This window comes from Heptranchias perlo, chromosome 12 (assembly GCF_035084215.1).
Source record: "Heptranchias perlo isolate sHepPer1 chromosome 12, sHepPer1.hap1, whole genome shotgun sequence".
Lineage (NCBI taxonomy): Eukaryota > Metazoa > Chordata > Chondrichthyes > Hexanchiformes > Hexanchidae > Heptranchias > Heptranchias perlo.
The window spans coordinates 66,430,206-66,449,529 of record NC_090336.1 but is presented as its reverse complement, the minus strand read 5'-3'; the positions used below and the strand labels follow the sequence as shown (position 1 = coordinate 66,449,529).

The following is a 19,324-nucleotide window of genomic DNA, read 5'->3' as shown; positions in this document are numbered from 1 at the left end:
GCAGCACTGCCGTTCTGGGCACATTTTTGCCACCGTTTCTAATTGCAACAGTGGATCAGTTGAAAGAAGTTGCCGTTTTCTCCTTTCTTGCTCGGATTGCGTGACAGATTGGTAACTTTGCCAGTAGGCCACCAATCAGATGGGAGAGGGTTGGGTCTCAACGGACCTACGTCACTCATTCTCCGTCACTAACGAACTGCCGTGGAAGGAAACCTCTTTAAGGTAAACTAGGGACGTGACGTGACGTGTCTCACAGTGAGTGAGTGAGTGAGTGAGTGAGTGAGATTGCAACAGACAATCGAGAAAGAGGTGAGGTGCTGACAATCAGCAGCTCGTGTTTAAACATTCCTTCCACAGCAGGCAAGACCAATCAAAAGAAAATACTGCAGATGCTGGCTCTGGCTCGGCTGCCTGGCTGGCTGGCTGGAGATGGGAAATAAAAAGACAAGACGTGTTAATGGCTGGGTTAACTGTCGCAAGCAACAAGGCGTTAATGTTTCAGGAGTGCCGATTGCAATTGAAAGCTGTCTCTCAAGCTGCTCCTCCCCCGAAAGAAACGAGGCGTTAATGTTTCGGAAGTGCCGATTGAAAGCTGTCTCTCAAGCTGCTCCCTCACTGGGCCCTGTCCGTTGTCATGTTAATGGCTGGGTTAACTGTCGCAAGCAACAAGGCGTTAATGTTTCAGGAGTGCCGATTGCAATTGAAAGCTGTCTCTCAAGCTGCTCCTCCCCCGAAAGAAACGAGGAGTTAATGTTTCGGAAACGCCTATTGCAATTGAAAGCTGTCTCTCAAGCTGGACGTCCAGTTATTTTGCAGTTTCAATTATATCGCTGGCTGCGTGCGTGCGTGCGAGCGGCACTCAGCCCAGGAGAAGAAAAAGATACCACTGAGCTGAGAAAGTCAGTGCAATATATATGCTTTATTCTCACTAATAATACATACACACACACATGTACAGAGACGCTGGGAACGAGCTGTTTTTCTTTTTGAATATCTCCCCACAGGGAGGTGCACCGTTCCCAGAGACACTGCAATACTGGGTCGATGCGTGGAGTGGACGGAGCAAGCCCCTATTCCATCTCCCTGTTCCAAAAATCAATTTAATATATGGTCCCCAGATAGGGGACGTATCAGATATTAAACTGATAAGAACAGATTTTTTTTTTTTTTTTTTTTTTTTTTTTTTTTTCTGACACTCTGGGGTGCCTTATTGCCTTACAGATTCATTCCAGATTCCTTGCAGTGACATTACATCAAGCCAAAGCTCTACAAGCCAAAGCTCTACACTCTGCCCGAGGGGATTTCTCCCTGACTGCATCCCCCCGGCATACAATGGCAGGAAGGCTCCAAATGGTTGCCTTCCCCCACTTGACCACTTGATCTTAGCCAAAAGGCCGAGAAGCGATACCGCGCTCGATGCGAATTGATCTTGGGTCCTGTTTGCCCTCCTTCTTTTTTCTCTGCCTGACTGTGTTTAAAGCAGTCTCGCAGCACTGCCGTTCTGGGCACATTTTTGCCACCGTTTCTAATTGCAACAGTGGATCAGTTGAAAGAAGTTGCCGTTTTCTCCTTTCTTGCTCGGATTGCGTGACAGATTGGTAACTTTGCCAGTAGGCCACCAATCAGATGGGAGAGGGTTGGGTCTCAACGGACCTACGTCACTCATTCTCCGTCACTAACGAACTGCCGTGGAAGGAAACCTCTTTAAGGTAAACTAGGGACGTGACGTGACGTGTCTCACAGTGAGTGAGTGAGTGAGTGAGTGAGTGAGATTGCAACAGACAATCGAGAAAGAGGTGAGGTGCTGACAATCAGCAGCTCGTGTTTAAACATTCCTTCCACAGCAGGCAAGACCAATCAAAAGAAAATACTGCAGATGCTGGCTCTGGCTCGGCTGCCTGGCTGGCTGGCTGGAGATGGGAAATAAAAAGACAAGACGTGTTAATGGCTGGGTTAACTGTCGCAAGCAACAAGGCGTTAATGTTTCAGGAGTGCCGATTGCAATTGAAAGCTGTCTCTCAAGCTGCTCCTCCCCCGAAAGAAACGAGGCGTTAATGTTTCGGAAGTGCCGATTGAAAGCTGTCTCTCAAGCTGCTCCCTCACTGGGCCCTGTCCGTTGTCATGTTAATGGCTGGGTTAACTGTCGCAAGCAACAAGGCGTTAATGTTTCAGGAGTGCCGATTGCAATTGAAAGCTGTCTCTCAAGCTGCTCCTCCCCCGAAAGAAACGAGGAGTTAATGTTTCGGAAACGCCTATTGCAATTGAAAGCTGTCTCTCAAGCTGGACGTCCAGTTATTTTGCAGTTTCAATTATATCGCTGGCTGCGTGCGTGCGTGCGAGCGGCACTCAGCCCAGGAGAAGAAAAAGATACCACTGAGCTGAGAAAGTCAGTGCAATATATATGCTTTATTCTCACTAATAATACATACACACACACATGTACAGAGACGCTGGGAACGAGCTGTTTTTCTTTTTGAATATCTCCCCACAGGGAGGTGCACCGTTCCCAGAGACACTGCAATACTGGGTCGATGCGTGGAGTGGACGGAGCAAGCCCCTATTCCATCTCCCTGTTCCAAAAATCAATTTAATATATGGTCCCCAGATAGGGGACGTATCAGATATTAAACTGATAAGAACAGATTTTTTTTTTTTTTTTCTGACACTCTGGGGTGCCTTATTGCCTTACAGATTCATTCCAGATTCCTTGCAGTGACATTACATCAAGCCAAAGCTCTACAAGCCAAAGCTCTACACTCTGCCCGAGGGGATTTCTCCCTGACTGCATCCCCCCGGCATACAATGGCAGGAAGGCTCCAAATGGTTGCCTTCCCCCACTTGACCACTTGATCTTAGCCAAAAGGCCGAGAAGCGATACCGCGCTCGATGCGAATTGATCTTGGGTCCTGTTTGCCCTCCTTCTTTTTTCTCTGCCTGACTGTGTTTAAAGCAGTCTCGCAGCACTGCCGTTCTGGGCACATTTTTGCCACCGTTTCTAATTGCAACAGTGGATCAGTTGAAAGAAGTTGCCGTTTTCTCCTTTCTTGCTCGGATTGCGTGACAGATTGGTAACTTTGCCAGTAGGCCACCAATCAGATGGGAGAGGGTTGGGTCTCAACGGACCTACGTCACTCATTCTCCGTCACTAACGAACTGCCGTGGAAGGAAACCTCTTTAAGGTAAACTAGGGACGTGACGTGACGTGTCTCACAGTGAGTGAGTGAGTGAGTGAGTGAGTGAGATTGCAACAGACAATCGAGAAAGAGGTGAGGTGCTGACAATCAGCAGCTCGTGTTTAAACATTCCTTCCACAGCAGGCAAGACCAATCAAAAGAAAATACTGCAGATGCTGGCTCTGGCTCGGCTGCCTGGCTGGCTGGCTGGAGATGGGAAATAAAAAGACAAGACGTGTTAATGGCTGGGTTAACTGTCGCAAGCAACAAGGCGTTAATGTTTCAGGAGTGCCGATTGCAATTGAAAGCTGTCTCTCAAGCTGCTCCTCCCCCGAAAGAAACGAGGCGTTAATGTTTCGGAAGTGCCGATTGAAAGCTGTCTCTCAAGCTGCTCCCTCACTGGGCCCTGTCCGTTGTCATGTTAATGGCTGGGTTAACTGTCGCAAGCAACAAGGCGTTAATGTTTCAGGAGTGCCGATTGCAATTGAAAGCTGTCTCTCAAGCTGCTCCTCCCCCGAAAGAAACGAGGAGTTAATGTTTCGGAAACGCCTATTGCAATTGAAAGCTGTCTCTCAAGCTGGACGTCCAGTTATTTTGCAGTTTCAATTATATCGCTGGCTGCGTGCGTGCGTGCGAGCGGCACTCAGCCCAGGAGAAGAAAAAGATACCACTGAGCTGAGAAAGTCAGTGCAATATATATGCTTTATTCTCACTAATAACACATACACACACACACACATGTACAGACAGAGACGCTGGGAACGAGCTGTTTTTCTTTTTGAATATCTCCCCACAGGGAGGTGCACCGTTCCCAGAGACACTGCAATACTGGGTCGATGCGTGGAGTGGACGGAGCAAGCCCCTATTCCATCTCCCTGTTCCAAAAATCAATTTAATATATGGTCCCCAGATAGGGGACGTATCAGATATTAAACTGATAAGAACAGATTTTTTTTTTTTTTTTTTTTTTTTTTTTCTGACACTCTGGGGTGCCTTATTGCCTTACAGATTCATTCCAGATTCCTTGCAGTGACATTACATCAAGCCAAAGCTCTACAAGCCAAAGCTCTACACTCTGCCCGAGGGGATTTCTCCCTGACTGCATCCCCCCGGCATACAATGGCAGGAAGGCTCCAAATGGTTGCCTTCCCCCACTTGACCACTTGATCTTAGCCAAAAGGCCGAGAAGCGATACCGCGCTCGATGCGAATTGATCTTGGGTCCTGTTTGCCCTCCTTCTTTTTTCTCTGCCTGACTGTGTTTAAAGCAGTCTCGCAGCACTGCCGTTCTGGGCACATTTTTGCCACCGTTTCTAATTGCAACAGTGGATCAGTTGAAAGAAGTTGCCGTTTTCTCCTTTCTTGCTCGGATTGCGTGACAGATTGGTAACTTTGCCAGTAGGCCACCAATCAGATGGGAGAGGGTTGGGTCTCAACGGACCTACGTCACTCATTCTCCGTCACTAACGAACTGCCGTGGAAGGAAACCTCTTTAAGGTAAACTAGGGACGTGACGTGACGTGTCTCACAGTGAGTGAGTGAGTGAGTGAGTGAGTGAGATTGCAACAGACAATCGAGAAAGAGGTGAGGTGCTGACAATCAGCAGCTCGTGTTTAAACATTCCTTCCACAGCAGGCAAGACCAATCAAAAGAAAATACTGCAGATGCTGGCTCTGGCTCGGCTGCCTGGCTGGCTGGCTGGAGATGGGAAATAAAAAGACAAGACGTGTTAATGGCTGGGTTAACTGTCGCAAGCAACAAGGCGTTAATGTTTCAGGAGTGCCGATTGCAATTGAAAGCTGTCTCTCAAGCTGCTCCTCCCCCGAAAGAAACGAGGCGTTAATGTTTCGGAAGTGCCGATTGAAAGCTGTCTCTCAAGCTGCTCCCTCACTGGGCCCTGTCCGTTGTCATGTTAATGGCTGGGTTAACTGTCGCAAGCAACAAGGCGTTAATGTTTCAGGAGTGCCGATTGCAATTGAAAGCTGTCTCTCAAGCTGCTCCTCCCCCGAAAGAAACGAGGAGTTAATGTTTCGGAAACGCCTATTGCAATTGAAAGCTGTCTCTCAAGCTGGACGTCCAGTTATTTTGCAGTTTCAATTATATCGCTGGCTGCGTGCGTGCGTGCGAGCGGCACTCAGCCCAGGAGAAGAAAAAGATACCACTGAGCTGAGAAAGTCAGTGCAATATATATGCTTTATTCTCACTAATAACACATACACACACACACACATGTACAGACAGAGACGCTGGGAACGAGCTGTTTTTCTTTTTGAATATCTCCCCACAGGGAGGTGCACCGTTCCCAGAGACACTGCAATACTGGGTCGATGCGTGGAGTGGACGGAGCAAGCCCCTATTCCATCTCCCTGTTCCAAAAATCAATTTAATATATGGTCCCCAGATAGGGGACGTATCAGATATTAAACTGATAAGAACAGATTTTTTTTTTTTTTTTTTTCTGACACTCTGGGGCGCCTTATCGCCTTACAGATGCATTCCAGATTCCTTGCAGTGACATTACAGCAAGCCAAAGCTCTACAAGCCAAAGCTCTACACTCTGCCCGAGGGGATGTCTCCCTGACTGCATCCCCCCGGCATACAATGGCAGGAAGGCTCCAAATGGTTGCCTTCCCCCACTGGACCACTTGATCTTAGCCAAAAGGCCGAGAAGCGATACCGCGCTCGATGCGAATTGATCTTGGGTCCTGTTTGCCCTCCTTCTTTTTTCTCTGCCTGACTGTGTTTAAAGCAGTCTCGCAGCACTGCCGTTCTGGGCACATTTTTGCCACCGTTTCTAATTGCAACAGTGGATCAGTTGAAAGAAGTTGCCGTTTTCTCCTTTCTTGCTCGGATTGCGTGACAGATTGGTAACTTTGCCAGTAGGCCACCAATCAGATGGGAGAGGGTTGGGTCTCAACGGACCTACGTCACTCATTCTCCGTCACTAACGAACTGCCGTGGAAGGAAACCTCTTTAAGGTAAACTAGGGACGTGACGTGACGTGTCTCACAGTGAGTGAGTGAGTGAGTGAGTGAGTGAGATTGCAACAGACAATCGAGAAAGAGGTGAGGTGCTGACAATCAGCAGCTCGTGTTTAAACATTCCTTCCACAGCAGGCAAGACCAATCAAAAGAAAATACTGCAGATGCTGGCTCTGGCTCGGCTGCCTGGCTGGCTGGCTGGAGATGGGAAATAAAAAGACAAGACGTGTTAATGGCTGGGTTAACTGTCGCAAGCAACAAGGCGTTAATGTTTCAGGAGTGCCGATTGCAATTGAAAGCTGTCTCTCAAGCTGCTCCTCCCCCGAAAGAAACGAGGCGTTAATGTTTCGGAAGTGCCGATTGAAAGCTGTCTCTCAAGCTGCTCCCTCACTGGGCCCTGTCCGTTGTCATGTTAATGGCTGGGTTAACTGTCGCAAGCAACAAGGCGTTAATGTTTCAGGAGTGCCGATTGCAATTGAAAGCTGTCTCTCAAGCTGCTCCTCCCCCGAAAGAAACGAGGCGGTAATGTTTCAGGAGTGCCGATTGCAATTGAAAGCTGTCTCTCAAGCTGGACGTCCAGTTATTTTGCAGTTTCAATTATATCGCTGGCTGCGTGCGTGCGTGCGAGCGGCACTCAGCCCAGGAGAAGAAAAAGATACCACTGAGCTGAGAAAGTCAGTGCAATATATATGCTTTATTCTCACTAATAACACATACACACACACACACATGTACAGACAGAGACGCTGGGAACGAGCTGTTTTTCTTTTTGAATATCTCCCCACAGGGAGGTGCACCGTTCCCAGAGACACTGCAATACTGGGTCGATGCGTGGAGTGGACGGAGCAAGCCCCTATTCCATCTCCCTGTTCCAAAAATCAATTTAATATATGGTCCCCAGATAGGGGACGTATCAGATATTAAACTGATAAGAACAGATTTTTTTTTTTTTTTTTTTTTTTCTGACACTCTGGGGTGCCTTATTGCCTTCCAGATTCATTCCAGATTCCTTGCAGTGACATTACATCAAGCCAAAGCTCTACAAGCCAAAGCTCTACACTCTGCCCGAGGGGATTTCTCCCTGACTGCATCCCCCCGGCATACAATGGCAGGAAGGCTCCAAATGGTTGCCTTCCCCCACTTGACCACTTGATCTTAGCCAAAAGGCCGAGAAGCGATACCGCGCTCGATGCGAATTGATCTTGGGTCCTGTTTGCCCTCCTTCTTTTTTCTCTGCCTGACTGTGTTTAAAGCAGTCTCGCAGCACTGCCGTTCTGGGCACATTTTTGCCACCGTTTCTAATTGCAACAGTGGATCAGTTGAAAGAAGTTGCCGTTTTCTCCTTTCTTGCTCGGATTGCGTGACAGATTGGTAACTTTGCCAGTAGGCCACCAATCAGATGGGAGAGGGTTGGGTCTCAACGGACCTACGTCACTCATTCTCCGTCACTAACGAACTGCCGTGGAAGGAAACCTCTTTAAGGTAAACTAGGGACGTGACGTGACGTGTCTCACAGTGAGTGAGTGAGTGAGTGAGTGAGTGAGATTGCAACAGACAATCGAGAAAGAGGTGAGGTGCTGACAATCAGCAGCTCGTGTTTAAACATTCCTTCCACAGCAGGCAAGACCAATCAAAAGAAAATACTGCAGATGCTGGCTCTGGCTCGGCTGCCTGGCTGGCTGGCTGGAGATGGGAAATAAAAAGACAAGACGTGTTAATGGCTGGGTTAACTGTCGCAAGCAACAAGGCGTTAATGTTTCAGGAGTGCCGATTGCAATTGAAAGCTGTCTCTCAAGCTGCTCCTCCCCCGAAAGAAACGAGGCGTTAATGTTTCGGAAGTGCCGATTGAAAGCTGTCTCTCAAGCTGCTCCCTCACTGGGCCCTGTCCGTTGTCATGTTAATGGCTGGGTTAACTGTCGCAAGCAACAAGGCGTTAATGTTTCAGGAGTGCCGATTGCAATTGAAAGCTGTCTCTCAAGCTGCTCCTCCCCCGAAAGAAACGAGGAGTTAATGTTTCGGAAACGCCTATTGCAATTGAAAGCTGTCTCTCAAGCTGGACGTCCAGTTATTTTGCAGTTTCAATTATATCGCTGGCTGCGTGCGTGCGTGCGAGCGGCACTCAGCCCAGGAGAAGAAAAAGATACCACTGAGCTGAGAAAGTCAGTGCAATATATATGCTTTATTCTCACTAATAATACATACACACACACATGTACAGAGACGCTGGGAACGAGCTGTTTTTCTTTTTGAATATCTCCCCACAGGGAGGTGCACCGTTCCCAGAGACACTGCAATACTGGGTCGATGCGTGGAGTGGACGGAGCAAGCCCCTATTCCATCTCCCTGTTCCAAAAATCAATTTAATATATGGTCCCCAGATAGGGGACGTATCAGATATTAAACTGATAAGAACAGATTTTTTTTTTTTTTTTTTTTTTTCTGACACTCTGGGGTGCCTTATTGCCTTACAGATTCATTCCAGATTCCTTGCAGTGACATTACATCAAGCCAAAGCTCTACAAGCCAAAGCTCTACACTCTGCCCGAGGGGATTTCTCCCTGACTGCATCCCCCCGGCATACAATGGCAGGAAGGCTCCAAATGGTTGCCTTCCCCCACTTGACCACTTGATCTTAGTCAAAAGGCCGAGAAGCGATACCGCGCTCGATGCGAATTGATCTTGGGTCCTGTTTGCCCTCCTTCTTTTTTCTCTGCCTGACTGTGTTTAAAGCAGTCTCGCAGCACTGCCGTTCTGGGCACATTTTTGCCACCGTTTCTAATTGCAACAGTGGATCAGTTGAAAGAAGTTGCCGTTTTCTCCTTTCTTGCTCGGATTGCGTGACAGATTGGTAACTTTGCCAGTAGGCCACCAATCAGATGGGAGAGGGTTGGGTCTCAACGGACCTACGTCACTCATTCTCCGTCACTAACGAACTGCCGTGGAAGGAAACCTCTTTAAGGTAAACTAGGGACGTGACGTGACGTGTCTCACAGTGAGTGAGTGAGTGAGTGAGTGAGTGAGATTGCAACAGACAATCGAGAAAGAGGTGAGGTGCTGACAATCAGCAGCTCGTGTTTAAACATTCCTTCCACAGCAGGCAAGACCAATCAAAAGAAAATACTGCAGATGCTGGCTCTGGCTCGGCTGCCTGGCTGGCTGGCTGGAGATGGGAAATAAAAAGACAAGACGTGTTAATGGCTGGGTTAACTGTCGCAAGCAACAAGGCGTTAATGTTTCAGGAGTGCCGATTGCAATTGAAAGCTGTCTCTCAAGCTGCTCCTCCCCCGAAAGAAACGAGGCGTTAATGTTTCGGAAGTGCCGATTGAAAGCTGTCTCTCAAGCTGCTCCCTCACTGGGCCCTGTCCGTTGTCATGTTAATGGCTGGGTTAACTGTCGCAAGCAACAAGGCGTTAATGTTTCAGGAGTGCCGATTGCAATTGAAAGCTGTCTCTCAAGCTGCTCCTCCCCCGAAAGAAACGAGGCGGTAATGTTTCAGGAGTGCCGATTGCAATTGAAAGCTGTCTCTCAAGCTGGACGTCCAGTTATTTTGCAGTTTCAATTATATCGCTGGCTGCGTGCGTGCGTGCGAGCGGCACTCAGCCCAGGAGAAGAAAAAGATACCACTGAGCTGAGAAAGTCAGTGCAATATATATGCTTTATTCTCACTAATAACACATACACACACACACACATGTACAGACAGAGACGCTGGGAACGAGCTGTTTTTCTTTTTGAATATCTCCCCACAGGGAGGTGCACCGTTCCCAGAGACACTGCAATACTGGGTCGATGCGTGGAGTGGACGGAGCAAGCCCCTATTCCATCTCCCTGTTCCAAAAATCAATTTAATATATGGTCCCCAGATAGGGGACGTATCAGATATTAAACTGATAAGAACAGATTTTTTTTTTTTTTTTTTTTTTTCTGACACTCTGGGGTGCCTTATTGCCTTACAGATTCATTCCAGATTCCTTGCAGTGACATTACATCAAGCCAAAGCTCTACAAGCCAAAGCTCTACACTCTGCCCGAGGGGATTTCTCCCTGACTGCATCCCCCCGGCATACAATGGCAGGAAGGCTCCAAATGGTTGCCTTCCCCCACTTGACCACTTGATCTTAGCCAAAAGGCCGAGAAGCGATACCGCGCTCGATGCGAATTGATCTTGGGTCCTGTTTGCCCTCCTTCTTTTTTCTCTGCCTGACTGTGTTTAAAGCAGTCTCGCAGCACTGCCGTTCTGGGCACATTTTTGCCACCGTTTCTAATTGCAACAGTGGATCAGTTGAAAGAAGTTGCCGTTTTCTCCTTTCTTGCTCGGATTGCGTGACAGATTGGTAACTTTGCCAGTAGGCCACCAATCAGATGGGAGAGGGTTGGGTCTCAACGGACCTACGTCACTCATTCTCCGTCACTAACGAACTGCCGTGGAAGGAAACCTCTTTAAGGTAAACTAGGGACGTGACGTGACGTGTCTCACAGTGAGTGAGTGAGTGAGTGAGTGAGTGAGATTGCAACAGACAATCGAGAAAGAGGTGAGGTGCTGACAATCAGCAGCTCGTGTTTAAACATTCCTTCCACAGCAGGCAAGACCAATCAAAAGAAAATACTGCAGATGCTGGCTCTGGCTCGGCTGCCTGGCTGGCTGGCTGGAGATGGGAAATAAAAAGACAAGACGTGTTAATGGCTGGGTTAACTGTCGCAAGCAACAAGGCGTTAATGTTTCAGGAGTGCCGATTGCAATTGAAAGCTGTCTCTCAAGCTGCTCCTCCCCCGAAAGAAACGAGGCGTTAATGTTTCGGAAGTGCCGATTGAAAGCTGTCTCTCAAGCTGCTCCCTCACTGGGCCCTGTCCGTTGTCATGTTAATGGCTGGGTTAACTGTCGCAAGCAACAAGGCGTTAATGTTTCAGGAGTGCCGATTGCAATTGAAAGCTGTCTCTCAAGCTGCTCCTCCCCCGAAAGAAACGAGGCGGTAATGTTTCAGGAGTGCCGATTGCAATTGAAAGCTGTCTCTCAAGCTGGACGTCCAGTTATTTTGCAGTTTCAATTATATCGCTGGCTGCGTGCGTGCGTGCGAGCGGCACTCAGCCCAGGAGAAGAAAAAGATACCACTGAGCTGAGAAAGTCAGTGCAATATATATGCTTTATTCTCACTAATAACACATACACACACACACACATGTACAGACAGAGACGCTGGGAACGAGCTGTTTTTCTTTTTGAATATCTCCCCACAGGGAGGTGCACCGTTCCCAGAGACACTGCAATACTGGGTCGATGCGTGGAGTGGACGGAGCAAGCCCCTATTCCATCTCCCTGTTCCAAAAATCAATTTAATATATGGTCCCCAGATAGGGGACGTATCAGATATTAAACTGATAAGAACAGATTTTTTTTTTTTTTTTTTTTTTTTTCTGACACTCTGGGGTGCCTTATTGCCTTACAGATTCATTCCAGATTCCTTGCAGTGATATTACATCAAGCCAAAGCTCTACAAGCCAAAGCTCTACACTCTGCCCGAGGGGATTTCTCCCTGACTGCATCCCCCCGGCATACAATGGCAGGAAGGCTCCAAATGGTTGCCTTCCCCCACTTGACCACTTGATCTTAGCCAAAAGGCCGAGAAGCGATACCGCGCTCGATGCGAATTGATCTTGGGTCCTGTTTGCCCTCCTTCTTTTTTCTCTGCCTGACTGTGTTTAAAGCAGTCTCGCAGCACTGCCGTTCTGGGCACATTTTTGCCACCGTTTCTAATTGCAACAGTGGATCAGTTGAAAGAAGTTGCCGTTTTCTCCTTTCTTGCTCGGATTGCGTGACAGATTGGTAACTTTGCCAGTAGGCCACCAATCAGATGGGAGAGGGTTGGGTCTCAACGGACCTACGTCACTCATTCTCCGTCACTAACGAACTGCCGTGGAAGGAAACCTCTTTAAGGTAAACTAGGGACGTGACGTGACGTGTCTCACAGTGAGTGAGTGAGTGAGTGAGTGAGTGAGATTGCAACAGACAATCGAGAAAGAGGTGAGGTGCTGACAATCAGCAGCTCGTGTTTAAACATTCCTTCCACAGCAGGCAAGACCAATCAAAAGAAAATACTGCAGATGCTGGCTCTGGCTCGGCTGCCTGGCTGGCTGGCTGGAGATGGGAAATAAAAAGACAAGACGTGTTAATGGCTGGGTTAACTGTCGCAAGCAACAAGGCGTTAATGTTTCAGGAGTGCCGATTGCAATTGAAAGCTGTCTCTCAAGCTGCTCCTCCCCCGAAAGAAACGAGGCGTTAATGTTTCGGAAGTGCCGATTGAAAGCTGTCTCTCAAGCTGCTCCCTCACTGGGCCCTGTCCGTTGTCATGTTAATGGCTGGGTTAACTGTCGCAAGCAACAAGGCGTTAATGTTTCAGGAGTGCCGATTGCAATTGAAAGCTGTCTCTCAAGCTGCTCCTCCCCCGAAAGAAACGAGGAGTTAATGTTTCGGAAACGCCTATTGCAATTGAAAGCTGTCTCTCAAGCTGGACGTCCAGTTATTTTGCAGTTTCAATTATATCGCTGGCTGCGTGCGTGCGTGCGAGCGGCACTCAGCCCAGGAGAAGAAAAAGATACCACTGAGCTGAGAAAGTCAGTGCAATATATATGCTTTATTCTCACTAATAATACATACACACACACATGTACAGAGACGCTGGGAACGAGCTGTTTTTCTTTTTGAATATCTCCCCACAGGGAGGTGCACCGTTCCCAGAGACACTGCAATACTGGGTCGATGCGTGGAGTGGACGGAGCAAGCCCCTATTCCATCTCCCTGTTCCAAAAATCAATTTAATATATGGTCCCCAGATAGGGGACGTATCAGATATTAAACTGATAAGAACAGATTTTTTTTTTTTTTTTTTTTTTTTTTTTTTCTGACACTCTGGGGTGCCTTATTGCCTTACAGATTCATTCCAGATTCCTTGCAGTGACATTACATCAAGCCAAAGCTCTACAAGCCAAAGCTCTACACTCTGCCCGAGGGGATTTCTCCCTGACTGCATCCCCCCGGCATACAATGGCAGGAAGGCTCCAAATGGTTGCCTTCCCCCACTTGACCACTTGATCTTAGCCAAAAGGCCGAGAAGCGATACCGCGCTCGATGCGAATTGATCTTGGGTCCTGTTTGCCCTCCTTCTTTTTTCTCTGCCTGACTGTGTTTAAAGCAGTCTCGCAGCACTGCCGTTCTGGGCACATTTTTGCCACCGTTTCTAATTGCAACAGTGGATCAGTTGAAAGAAGTTGCCGTTTTCTCCTTTCTTGCTCGGATTGCGTGACAGATTGGTAACTTTGCCAGTAGGCCACCAATCAGATGGGAGAGGGTTGGGTCTCAACGGACCTACGTCACTCATTCTCCGTCACTAACGAACTGCCGTGGAAGGAAACCTCTTTAAGGTAAACTAGGGACGTGACGTGACGTGTCTCACAGTGAGTGAGTGAGTGAGTGAGTGAGTGAGATTGCAACAGACAATCGAGAAAGAGGTGAGGTGCTGACAATCAGCAGCTCGTGTTTAAACATTCCTTCCACAGCAGGCAAGACCAATCAAAAGAAAATACTGCAGATGCTGGCTCTGGCTCGGCTGCCTGGCTGGCTGGCTGGAGATGGGAAATAAAAAGACAAGACGTGTTAATGGCTGGGTTAACTGTCGCAAGCAACAAGGCGTTAATGTTTCAGGAGTGCCGATTGCAATTGAAAGCTGTCTCTCAAGCTGCTCCTCCCCCGAAAGAAACGAGGCGTTAATGTTTCGGAAGTGCCGATTGAAAGCTGTCTCTCAAGCTGCTCCCTCACTGGGCCCTGTCCGTTGTCATGTTAATGGCTGGGTTAACTGTCGCAAGCAACAAGGCGTTAATGTTTCAGGAGTGCCGATTGCAATTGAAAGCTGTCTCTCAAGCTGCTCCTCCCCCGAAAGAAACGAGGAGTTAATGTTTCGGAAACGCCTATTGCAATTGAAAGCTGTCTCTCAAGCTGGACGTCCAGTTATTTTGCAGTTTCAATTATATCGCTGGCTGCGTGCGTGCGTGCGAGCGGCACTCAGCCCAGGAGAAGAAAAAGATACCACTGAGCTGAGAAAGTCAGTGCAATATATATGCTTTATTCTCACTAATAATACATACACACACACATGTACAGAGACGCTGGGAACGAGCTGTTTTTCTTTTTGAATATCTCCCCACAGGGAGGTGCACCGTTCCCAGAGACACTGCAATACTGGGTCGATGCGTGGAGTGGACGGAGCAAGCCCCTATTCCATCTCCCTGTTCCAAAAATCAATTTAATATATGGTCCCCAGATAGGGGACGTATCAGATATTAAACTGATAAGAACAGATTTTTTTTTTTTACCAAAAAATATACTTTATTCATAAAAATTTGCAGCAGTACATACAAAACAGTTGTCATATCACTTTCCAAACGTACACAATACAGATTATACAATTTGCAGGTTACGTTAAGTGCAGTACAATGAACACATTGGACATAATTACAGTTCATGACACTCTGGGGTGTCTCATTGCATCATACTCAACACAGATTATTGCTTACAGATTCATTTCTGGTCTATTTCAGATTCATTACAGGTACATTACAGCAATTTGAATTTTACATTCTGCCCGAGGGGGTTTTTCCCTGATTGCAGCCCCTCGGTTTACAATGGCGGGAAGGCTCTAAACGGTTGCCTTTCCCCACAGGGCCTTTGCGGCGGCCGCACCCATCCTCAGTGCGTCCCTCAGCACGTAGTCCTGGACCTTGGAATGTGCCAGTCTGCAACACTCGGTCGAGGACAGCTCCTTGTGCTGGAAGACCAGCAAGTTTCGGGCAGACCAAAGGGCGTCTTTCACCGAGTTGATGGTCTTCCAGCAGCAGCCGATGTCCGTCTCAGTGTGCGTCCCCGGGAACAGCCCGTAGAGCACAGAAACCTGTGTTACGGAACTGCTCGGGACGAACCTGGACAGATACCACTGCATCTCTCTCCAGACCTTCTTTGCAAAGGCACATTCCATAAGGAGATGGGTGACGGTCTCGTCTCCACCGCAGCCTCCTCTGGGACAGCGCGCGGTGGCGCTGAGAGCCCGGGAGTGCATGAAGGATCTGACGGGAAGGGCCCTTCTCACCACCAGCCAAGCTAGGTCTTGGTGCTTGTTTGAAAGCTCTGGCGATGAGGCGTTCTGCCAAATGACATTGACAGTCTGCTCGGGGAACCAACCGACAGGATCCACCATCTCCTTTTCCCGCAGGGTCTCGAGGACGTTACGTGCGGACCACTTGCTGATCGCCTTGTGGTCAAAGGTGTTTTCCTGCACAAACCTTTCCACGAAGGACAGGTGGGGCGGAACGGTCCAACTGGACGGAGCGTTCCGTGGCAGCGTGGCCAGGCCCATCCTTCTCAACACCGGGGACAGGTAGAACCTCAGCACGTAGTGACACTTTGTGTTTGCGTACTGAGGGTCTATGCACAGCTTGATGCAGCCGCACACAAAGGTGGCCATCAGGATGAGGGCCACGTTGGGCACGCCTTTCCCCCCTTTCTCTGGAGATTTGTACATCGTGACCCTGCGGACACGGTCCATTTTTGATCTCCAGACAAAGTGGAAGATGGCTCGGGTGACTGTCGCGGCGCAGGAGCGAGGTATGGGCCAGACCTGCGCCACGTACAGCAACACCGAGAGCACCTCGCACCTGATGACCAGGTTCTTGCCCACGATCGAGAGGGATCGTTGATCCCACAGTCCCAGTTTCTGCTTAACCTTGGAGATACGCTCCTCCCAGTTTTTGGTGCACGCCCCGGCCCCCCCGAACCAGATCCCCAGCACCTTCAGGTAATCCGACCTGACGGTGAAGGGGACAAAGGATCGGTCGGTCCAGTTCCCAAAGAACATGGCCTCGCTCTTGCTACGATTTACCCTGGCCCCCGAGGCCAGTTCGAACTGGTCGCAGATGCTCATCAATCTGCGGACCGACAGCTGATCCGAGCAAAAGACGGCGACGTCATCCATGTACAGGGAGGCCTTGACCTGAGTGCCTCCGCTGCCTGGGATCGTCACCCCTCTTATGCCCGCATCCCTCCTGATGGACTCGGCAAAGGGTTCGATGCAACACACGAACAAGACGGAGGAGAGAGGACAGCCCTGCCTGACTCCAGATTTGATCGGAAAGCTTTCTGATTCCCACCCGTTGATTGAAACTGCGCTACTGATGTTTGTGTAGAGCAGTTGGATCCAATTTCGGATTCCCTCCCCAAACCCCATTTTGGAGAGCACGTCCATCATGTACGTGTGGGATATTCTGTCAAAGGCCTTCTCCTGGTCTAGGCTGATCAGGCAGGTGTTCACCCCCCTGTCCTGTACGTAGGCAATCGTATCCCTGAGTAGCGCCAGGCTGTCAGAGATCTTCCTGCCGGGTACGGCGCAGGTCTGATCGGGGTGGATCACCACCTCCAGGGCTGACTTGACCCGATTGGCGATGACCTTGGACAGAATTTTGTAGTCCACGTTAAGTAGTGAGATGGGTCGCCAATTTTTGATTTCTTCCCTCTCCCCCTTCTGTTTGTAGATGAGGGTGATGATGCCTTTCCTCATGGAGTCTGACATGCTGCCTGCCAGAAGCATACCCCCGTACACTTCCAGCAGGTCTGGGCCTATCCAGTCCCACAGAGCCGAGTACAACTCCATCGGTAAGCCGTCGCTTCCGGGAGTCTTACTCTTCTCGAAGGATCGGACGGCCTTTGTCAGTTCGTCCAGAGTTAGCGGGTGATCCAGACTCTCCCGCTTGCTGTCGTCTAGAACCTCCGTGATAGACGACAAGAAGGAGTGGGAGGCCGCGCTGTCTGTGGGCTTCGCGTCGTACAGTCCGGCATAAAAGGATTTGCAGATCCTCAGTATGTCGGGCTGCGAGGACGTGACCGAGCCGTTCTCTTCCTTCAGGCTGCTGATCACAGAGCTCTCTCTGTGCACCTTTTGGAAGAAGAAGCGCGAGCAAGTCTCGTCCTGCTCCACGGAGCGGACTCTGGACCGGAAGATGATCTTGGAGGCCTCGGAGGCAAAGAGCGAGGCTTGCTGGTCCTTCACCTCTCTGAGTTCCTCCCCGACATCGATCCCCATCGACTGCAGCAGGAGAAGATTCTGCATGCTTTTCTGGAGTCGGGACGTTTCCCTCTGCCTCTCTCTCGCCTTCTGAACACCTTTGAGGATGAAGAACCTCTTGATGTTCGCCTTGATGGCTTCCCACCAGTGCACTGGGGAATCAAAGAGGGGCTTTACGGTTCTCCAACCTTTGTAATCCCTCGTCAGTTCCTCAATGTTTCCCGGGGTCAACAGTTTCACGTTCAGCTTCCATGTCCCCCTGCCCACTCTCTGATCGTCCTGTAGGTGACAGTCGGCCAGGAGGAGGCAGTGGTCAGAGAAGAACACCGGTGTGACCTTGGTGGATCTGACCTTGAGCTTCGGGGATACAAACAGGAAGTCTATCCTGGAACGGACGGACCCGTCTGGTCTGGACCAGGTGTATTGACGCGCCGCTCCGTCTGCAGGGTTGCTGAAGACGTCGCACAGCTTGGCGTCTTTCACCGCTTCCATCAGGAGTTTGGACGTGGCGTCCAGTTTGCTGTCGGCTCTGCCGGATCGTCCAGCCGCATCGATGATGCAGTTGAAGTCACCGCCGAGAATGACCGGCTTGGACGTCGCCAGCAGCAGTGGGAGCTGCTGGAAGACGGCCAGCCGCTCGTCCTTCAGAGCCGGGGCGTACACGTTGATCAGCCGGAGCGGAGCGTTTTTGTACTTTACGTCTGCTACGAGGAGACGGCCCCCCACCACCTCCTTTACTTCGGTGATGGTGAAGTTGCCCCCCCGCAGCAGAATCCCCAGGCCGGAGGCACGGTTATCGTTGCCTCCCGACCAGATAGACGGCCCGTGGGCCCAGCGCTGCGACCATTGCCTGTAATTGCTGAGATGCGGCAGGCCGCACTCCTGTAAGAACAGCAGGTCGCTCTTGACCTTGGCCAGGTAGTCCAAGGTCGACACACATCGCGTAGTGCTTTTAACGCTACGCACGTTAATGGATGCGACTTTCAGACCCATTTTAACAATTGTTTAAAGTCTCACCCGTCAGTTCGTTTTCTGTTTCCAGCTCTTGGCCGTGTTTCTGCATATAGGTGATCTGTGTAAAGTGTTCCACGATCCCTGAGCTGAGGTACGAGTTCTGTTCTGCCTCAGAGAGGGGGTCGTCGTTCCGCCGGGGTGACATCGGCGGCCTGGTGTCGGGTGAAGAGTCCGTGCGATCCTCGATCGGTTGGGGCTCCTCGTTGTCGCTTCTCCCGGTTTCCCGGAGCTGGTCTTCGCTCTCTGCGGTGCTGCTCCCGGTGTCTCGGAGCTGGTGTGCGCTGGGCACTACGATGCTGCCGGCTTCCCGGAGCTGGAGGGCACTGGAGGCGTTGTCGCTCCCAGTGTTCTGGAGATGGGGGGTGCCGATCGCATCGGGGTCACCTTGGGTATTTTGCCGCTTTGGGTGGGACGGCTGACCACTTCGCTCCTGTCGTCCCTCCTCGTCAGACTCGGGGTAGTCGTTGCAGTCCGACTGCGACTCGAGTGCTCTTTTGGCCCCTGGTGTAGTGTCGGCAGGGGCTTGTTTCCTTTTCTCTGGCTTCTTCTTTTTGGTTTTATTGACCACCAGCTGCCATCCTCCCTCTGCTGCCTCCTCGTCCATGGACTCTGTCATCTGTTGGGGAGGCTCGGAGCTGGGTGTCGGGGTCTGGCAGTTTTCGGCTTGACCCTTTCCTCGTTCATTGTTTTCCTGGGCTAGGGTCTTCTTGGAGGAGGTCGCGGCCGGGCGCTGACTCTTGGCCTTCTTTGGGGCATCCTTGCTTGTTTCCCCCTCCTCCTCCGCTGTGTTGTTCTTGGCCGCCTGGGCGTAGCTGAGGTTGCGTTCGGGGCAGACCCTGTAGAGATGGCCTTCCAGCCCGCACAGGTTGCAGCGCTTGCTCTCCTTGCAGTCCTTAGTCTGGTGTCCTTCCTGCTTGCAGTTCTTGCAGATGGTTGCAGTGCAGGTGTTCGCCAAATGGCCGGATTTGCCGCAGGTGCGACAGACTCTGGGCTGCCCCACATACGTGATGTATCCTCGACTTCCTCCGATGGCGAAGCTGGAGGGAGGGTGGACGA

At 50.1% G+C, this 19,324-nt stretch overlaps 1 non-coding gene and 9 pseudogenes across 1 annotated transcript; all 10 read right to left on the bottom strand.

Annotated features, from left to right (window-relative positions):
* Positions 1–1,003: 1,003 nt before the first annotated feature.
* LOC137328494 (U2 spliceosomal RNA) lies at positions 1,004–1,223 on the bottom strand (annotated as a pseudogene).
* Positions 1,224–2,490: 1,267 nt separating this feature from the next.
* On the bottom strand, positions 2,491–2,693 carry LOC137328335 (U2 spliceosomal RNA; annotated as a pseudogene).
* Positions 2,694–3,968: 1,275 nt separating this feature from the next.
* On the bottom strand, positions 3,969–4,183 carry LOC137328468 (U2 spliceosomal RNA; annotated as a pseudogene).
* A 1,275-nt stretch (positions 4,184–5,458) lies between these two features.
* Positions 5,459–5,664, bottom strand: LOC137328357 (U2 spliceosomal RNA; annotated as a pseudogene).
* Positions 5,665–6,939: 1,275 nt separating this feature from the next.
* Positions 6,940–7,130, bottom strand: LOC137328502 (U2 spliceosomal RNA). Its single transcript, XR_010964796.1, has one exon. It is a non-coding gene; the product is annotated as a U2 spliceosomal RNA (small nuclear RNA).
* A 1,286-nt stretch (positions 7,131–8,416) lies between these two features.
* LOC137328420 (U2 spliceosomal RNA) lies at positions 8,417–8,626 on the bottom strand (annotated as a pseudogene).
* A 1,275-nt stretch (positions 8,627–9,901) lies between these two features.
* LOC137328419 (U2 spliceosomal RNA) lies at positions 9,902–10,111 on the bottom strand (annotated as a pseudogene).
* A 1,275-nt stretch (positions 10,112–11,386) lies between these two features.
* On the bottom strand, positions 11,387–11,598 carry LOC137328443 (U2 spliceosomal RNA; annotated as a pseudogene).
* Positions 11,599–12,865: 1,267 nt separating this feature from the next.
* Positions 12,866–13,082, bottom strand: LOC137328476 (U2 spliceosomal RNA; annotated as a pseudogene).
* Positions 13,083–14,349: 1,267 nt separating this feature from the next.
* On the bottom strand, positions 14,350–14,526 carry LOC137328292 (U2 spliceosomal RNA; annotated as a pseudogene).
* Positions 14,527–19,324: the final 4,798 nt, after the last annotated feature.